This window comes from Rousettus aegyptiacus, unplaced genomic scaffold, assembly GCF_014176215.1.
Source record: "Rousettus aegyptiacus isolate mRouAeg1 unplaced genomic scaffold, mRouAeg1.p scaffold_m13_p_9, whole genome shotgun sequence".
Classification (NCBI taxonomy): domain Eukaryota; kingdom Metazoa; phylum Chordata; class Mammalia; order Chiroptera; family Pteropodidae; genus Rousettus; species Rousettus aegyptiacus.
In genome coordinates, this window is record NW_023416312.1 from 83,602,346 (window position 1) to 83,608,942 (window position 6,597).

At 33.2% G+C, this 6,597-nt stretch overlaps 1 pseudogene; it reads right to left on the reverse strand.

Annotated features, from left to right (window-relative positions):
- Positions 1-1,692: 1,692 nt before the first annotated feature.
- LOC107506783 lies at positions 1,693-2,159 on the reverse strand (annotated as a pseudogene).
- Positions 2,160-6,597: the final 4,438 nt, after the last annotated feature.

A 6,597-nucleotide genomic window follows, 5' to 3' on the forward strand; every position in this document is an offset into this window, starting at 1 on the left:
TGGACATTTTCATGACATTTCTTTAAAATACTTTCAGCATTTAGCAATAATTATTGCCTTATAAAAATCTCTTCCCACTGTTCTATACCATTCAAATCTCTATTCCATGACCTACCTTAGATAAATCTGAATAAACTTTAAAATCATAAAGAATTATAAATGCCCAAAGAGCCACATCCACGATAAAAGACATTTATAGTGTTTAAAGTTTCCTCAAACAGTTAAATTAGACATACAATTAGTTATTGTAAGTAAGTAAATCATTTAAGTTTTGTCTACCCATCGTGATTCACTGAGAATAGAAGGGTATGTCAGCCTCTAGGAATAAGTCCAAGGCTATCTCCTTCTCACTCATTCTTTGTTTCACCTACTACCTACAGCTTAGCTGTTCTGTTTTTCCCTTTTGATAAGCTGGATGGCCTGTCATGATATGGGTAGTCAAAGAATAGTTAATATATATTTAATAAAATGTAAATATTAAATATGTAAAAATGAACGAATGTTAATTCTGTTAAAGCAGTTTGCAAGAAATTATAAAGTCTTTTTGCAAGTACTTCAAAAACCAACCATTATAAGAAATTGCTGTCCCTGTAGCAAGTACTCAAGATCATAATCTTCCACTGTGCGGCTGCGCCTCCTCTCTAAATATTACTAAAATTCCTTGTTCCTTAGACTTCCAACATCTGACTGAAGTTATGATTTCTCAATCTGTTCTGTTACTTTCTTTCTCTCTTTTTCTTTCATTAATGGTAAGAGAATACTAGAAGTCAGGTTTTTATTTCAAATAAACAGATGTTATAGCTACAGCTATCACAGAAAACTGAAGGTGGCTAGGGTGGGATGTGATCAACTCCCATTAGACTATGTTGCATTTAAGATGTGTGCCACATCCAAGTAAAAATATCCAGGAAGCAACCAAACATCCGACAAGTGCTCGAACTATACAAAGTAGCTTTAAAATGTTCCCACCCATATGAGACAATATAACACTAGGGATTGAGACCTGATTATGGAGCCACCATACCTGGGCTTGAATCTCTGCACACCTGTATCCTTGAGTAAGTTAACTGTGAGTCAGCTTCCTTTATGTAATTATGGGTAAAGCACTACTTACTCCAAAGTTTTTTAGTAAATTATGTAAAGTGCTTAGGATGCCATGCATCCTGTAAACTGCTATCCAAAAAAATCTACCCCTGGTTGAAATAAAAAAAGATAGTCTAGTTCCAAATGTTCACAAACACTGTTACTTTCTGAGTCGTGTTCCATGAAAGTTGGAAGCAAATGTAACTCAAAAAGAACAGGGAATTTACACAAACTGTTTTTAAGTAACAAGCTTCAAATGCAAGTTCCACATCCTTAAAATACAGCTATTTATGACACAATTAGCAGTTATCAAATTTCTCTGAGATTAACTGTAATTCAACAGATGCCATTTCCTAACCAATGGACTATACTTTGTTGCACAGTAATGAACACAGTAACAACCTCACAACTTTCAGCAAGAAAACACACTAAATTGGAATAATAAAGACATCACCCAATGAATTAGGATGGTTGTTTTTTTAAAAAAATATTTCTTTGGGGAAAGGGACACCTATTATTTTCATTTTATTATTTTATTATTTTATATTATTTTATTTAGTTTAGTTTAGTTTAGTTTAGTTTCATTTTATTATTTTATTATTTTTAAAACTATGACACCATGAATTCATAGTGAATGGGCTCCAGCAGCTCAGGTTCCTTTTCCATTCATTCTCACAAAGTGTGCTTGTCTAAGTAGAGCAGGCTGGCACTTCAGCTGATCCCAGGTACCTTTGTCTTTGGCTTCCTTCTTTTTTTGATCATTTTTCTTCACATGATTCAGGAAGTGATCTCAGCTGTTAGAGTGCTCAATATGCTCAATATATACATTAATTCTCTTGGCAAATCTCTTGCCCTTAACCTGTTTGTTTACAACCATGCCAACTGGATGCTGGGTAACATTGTAAACTTCCAGTTTTCCTATGGTAACATTTGTGTGGCATTCCTTTTTGAACAGCACCCATTCTCTTGATGTGTACAATATCACCTTTCCTGTAGATTTGCATATATGTGGCCAAAGGAACAACTCCATGTTTTCTAAAGGGCTTAGAGTACATATAGCGGGAGCCTTTCCTCCTTCCCTTTGGCAAATTACTGGAAGATGGTGGTTCTCACCAAAAGGCTGTTCTGATACTTTCTTTCTGTGATTATATCAGTTCTTTTCCTTGAAGGTAGCAGTGTGGCTCTACTTATTACCCTCTTTCCCTCACAATGACTTTCTTTTTTACAATCAATTCATTTATTTGTCATTTTAGTCAACAAATATCTGTTAATTCACTTAACAAATGTTTATTCAGAATCTATTACATAATAAGTAATCTCACAGCCATGAGGGAAAGAGCAATGAAAAAAAAAAATAGATCCTTGCCCTCACGGACTTTAACCATCTAATAAGTGGAGATAGACGATAAAAATTATTAAATATATAAATATATAGCATTTATATAGTAATAAATACTGAGGAGAAAACTAAACTGAGGAAAAGACCAGTGGTCTGAGAAGTAGAACATTTCTTAAGTATCCCAAAGTGCCCTGCTCTTTGCTCAATTGATAATGAGCAAATTTATTTTGAGAAATGAACATCAAGGCAAAATATTTTAAAGTATTTAAAATAATAAATCATGTTTTCTAAATGAGCAACATGTTAAATTATCTGCTTTTCCCTCAAGCGTTTATAGCAGAATATACAGAATAATGAGATGGATTATATCATTAAAAATATAATAATCTAATAAAGTCAGAAATGACTTAGTTAAAAAAAATCATACGAGTTTCTTTAAAACCAAATTTCTGAAGGCCTTTGGTACAAGAGAGGGCCACTTGAATCCATGCTGAGAGATATAGTATGCATTGCTCCTCAACATAATTGTTGACAGAAATATTAATCGTCAGGAGAATCCGAAAAAACAAAAGTCAAAAAATTAAAAAGCACTAGAATTTCAAGGCATGCAGTTAGGATAAAACTGATGTCAATCAATTCTGGAACATGGTTTCTGAAAGCCGGTATGTTATCACTTTTATTCATTACTCTTATTATAAATAGGTGTTTCATAAATCACAGCCTTTTAAAGAGAATTATTTTCCTTGTAGTATAAAGAAAATGGCCAAGAAATCGTACGTTAATTCTCGATAAGTTTGGAATTAATAACATCATGGGTATTATCTATGCCAATGCCCTCTGGGCTATGAAACAAGGACAAGTTATGTGCTTCGAATCCAAGCTGACTCCTGGAAAGTGGTCCTTGCCAATCTCTGAGTTTCTTCAAAAAGTAAGTTATATTATTTAAGAGTTTGTCAATAAATCGATGGTGTTCTGCTCATTGTCTAATGGAATACGCATGTCTAAATGTTCTCAGTGAAGAATGTAGGAAGATCATGAACACGCAGAGATATTTTTCTGTTTATTTTAATTTCTGATAGATAACCACACTGAGAGGATTTCATACTCCTGAAATGTCAAGATAATAACATATTATTTCCAGACTTTGTGTATAATGTTGTAGAACACTGTCATTATTTGAGTATGTTAGATAATAACCCTTATTCTCATTCTGCTGTGAGATAGTGGCTAACCCTCTGGAATGTAGTATATTGTTAATGGGTATGTGACTGCTAGACATTTTCTGAATTGTATGGTTTCTGGTACTTATATATTTTCTTAGAATATAGGAAAACATGTTAAAATCAGTAACTAACATCAATGCATGTATTTCACATTATATTTAATTCACACCCATTTCTAGGAAATTAAAATTATTATCTCCACTGTACGAAGCCACAATGAGAAAAGGTTAAGTGATTTTCCCAAAATGACACTTGTCAGTAAATTAAAACTTGATGATTCAATCTCATCTTTTTTATCTCTGAAATCTTTCTTCAACATTTCAGTTTGACATACTTTAACCATGCAGAGAAGCAATTAAAAGTCAATTTGTGAAGTGGACCAGCACAGATTCTGTGATAATGGGATAATGGGATAAATGCTATCTTTTTTCCAACATTGAGGTAACACTGCTTTGCACTTAAGCAATTCATCCTTTCTTTTTTTAAAGCAATCACTCCAATGTTTTAACAGGAAAGCCAAATTTAATTTAATTACTAGTAGAATAGAGGCTCAGAAAAAGCACAAAGTGGGAAACAGAATCTGAAACATTTACCTTTTACTCTGGGGGCCATTTCTGTACATCCTATCACAATACTTCATCAATCAGCATTTTGAGAAGTGGGACGAGGATGAAAAAAGAGTCAGAACGAGTGTACACACACATATAAGTGCCAGTGGAAGAGAAAGGAGAGTAAGATGGGAGTAAAAGGTAGAAGAGGCATGAAGAAATTTCACATCTGAGTTCAACTGATGATCATTCAAAATAAATCACTCTTTTCCTTTACTTCAAATCTCACTTACCGATCTAGCATTGAAGCCTGCACAGGTACAATGAAATTGCTTGAAAAAATTAGATTATACATAGTGTGTCTTTGGAAGTAAAGGAATTAAATTGTCTTTCATGATTAGAGATCACTTGCATCATTCGATTGTTTAAAAATAGCAGACCAGTTCTTTGAGTTTTTCAAATCTTTAAACTGCAGGAGATTATTTTTTTTATAAAATCTAAAGAGTCAAAAGGTTAGGGTTGGTCTAATTTACATTATGTAAACTACCTTATTGTAAATAAAAATAACTGTAAAAGTTCATCAAAAACTGTATTTGTCATCTTCCTTGGAAACAAATGAGTTGTTAAATCTAACAAGAAAATTTTGGTAAATATTCAGGTTGCAAGTAGAGGTGAGAGGGAATAGTGAATTCATGAATTATTCTCTCAAAAATTTGTGAAACCTAAATGCTAACTATTACTTGGTTTAATGCCTGATTCTTGAATATTGTTACTAACATTTCATGTTTAACTTTTGCCTCTTCAGTGTGAAATACAGTCACATGTATTTCTAGCACAGTTTTATGTGTCAATATGATTGTTAATGGTCTATAATCAATTCCTAGTCCTTTAGCTATGCAGATAAGATTGTTATATAAATTAAGGTTAATTAATTGTTTAAAGGTTCATCCTTTCTTCAGAATTAGCTGCTCATGATTACGAGCTATATCACATATCATATGAGTAAAGGTAATAAATAGAATAAATTGAATTCATTAAAGGAGTATTTTATTGGGATTTAGTACAAGAAGTTATTAATGAAGTCAATTGCAAAGTAAGATTTATGACTATGCTGTAACTGAATTTAATACCTAAATAAAAGTTAATAATTGAAATAGAAAAATTTAGAACTCATTTCCAAATTTGACATCAGCACCATTTAAAACATTTTAAAATCTTTTAGCATGGAACATCTTAAACATAAAGAAAATTACAGAGACTATTACAATAGATCTCCATGTATCAACTACCCAGCTTCAAAATTATTGAGTCTTAGGATACCTTTTTCTCTATACTTCCAATTGCTCGCTCATTGCATTCTTTTGAAGCAGAGCAGAGACATAATATTTCACCTGTAAATATTTTAATATGTATCTCTTAAATATAAGAACTGTTAAAACTTAATCACAATACATTTCTCACTTGCCCCCAAATTAACAAAAATTCCTTTATATCAACAAATATCCTGTCGATATGTATATTAAAATTTTATTCAAATCAGTATCCAAATACGGTTCATACATTGCAATTGGTTGATAGGTCTTTTAAGTATTTTTAATCCATAGTGAAGAACCAAAGTAACTCCATTTTGTGACAGGCCTCCATTTTAGCCATTCCTGGAAATTACTGTGAGAATGCATGTGTGACCATCACTATGGGGACGCTATAGCAATGGTAGCCACCCCCCCAGTCAACCTGTGAGAATGGCCCTGGAACTCCCCTTCTCTCGTTTGCTAGTTAGACCTCCCCCTGTGGCTACCTGCCCACCAATGTCTGTAAAGCTCAAATTTGACTTACCAATCCTGCGACGCCAAGACCTGTCACCCTGGCTTATAGTTTTTCCCTTTAAATATGTCTGTAAGATTAAGGAAGGGGCCCTTCTCCTCCATACTGCTTTGGCTGTGTATGGAGTTGGGTCCGAGCTAGCTCGCTAATAAACTCCCTTGTGTGATTGCATCGGCTGTTGTTTCCTTCACGAATCGTGGGGTTCTGAATCGGGGAACAATAGGCTTCAGCATTGTCACTTCTTTTTATTCGCCTTGTTCAAAAAAACAGATTTCTGAAGTCTGAGTACTGATGACTATATGTTCAGTGGCTCATTTCATATTTTTCTGTCGCTTGTATTTCTTATAAATTAATATTTATATCTAGAGTCCTGATTAGATCCAAGTTTTTGTTGTTGTTTTTAGAAATAAATCATAGATGATACAGTATCTTCCTTATCCTCAGGGTATATGCTATCCAAGACCCTTGATATTTGCTTAAAACCTCAGATAATACTTAACGCTATATGTACTATGTTTTTCATATATATATATATGAAAACACACACACACACACACACACACATATATATATACCTATG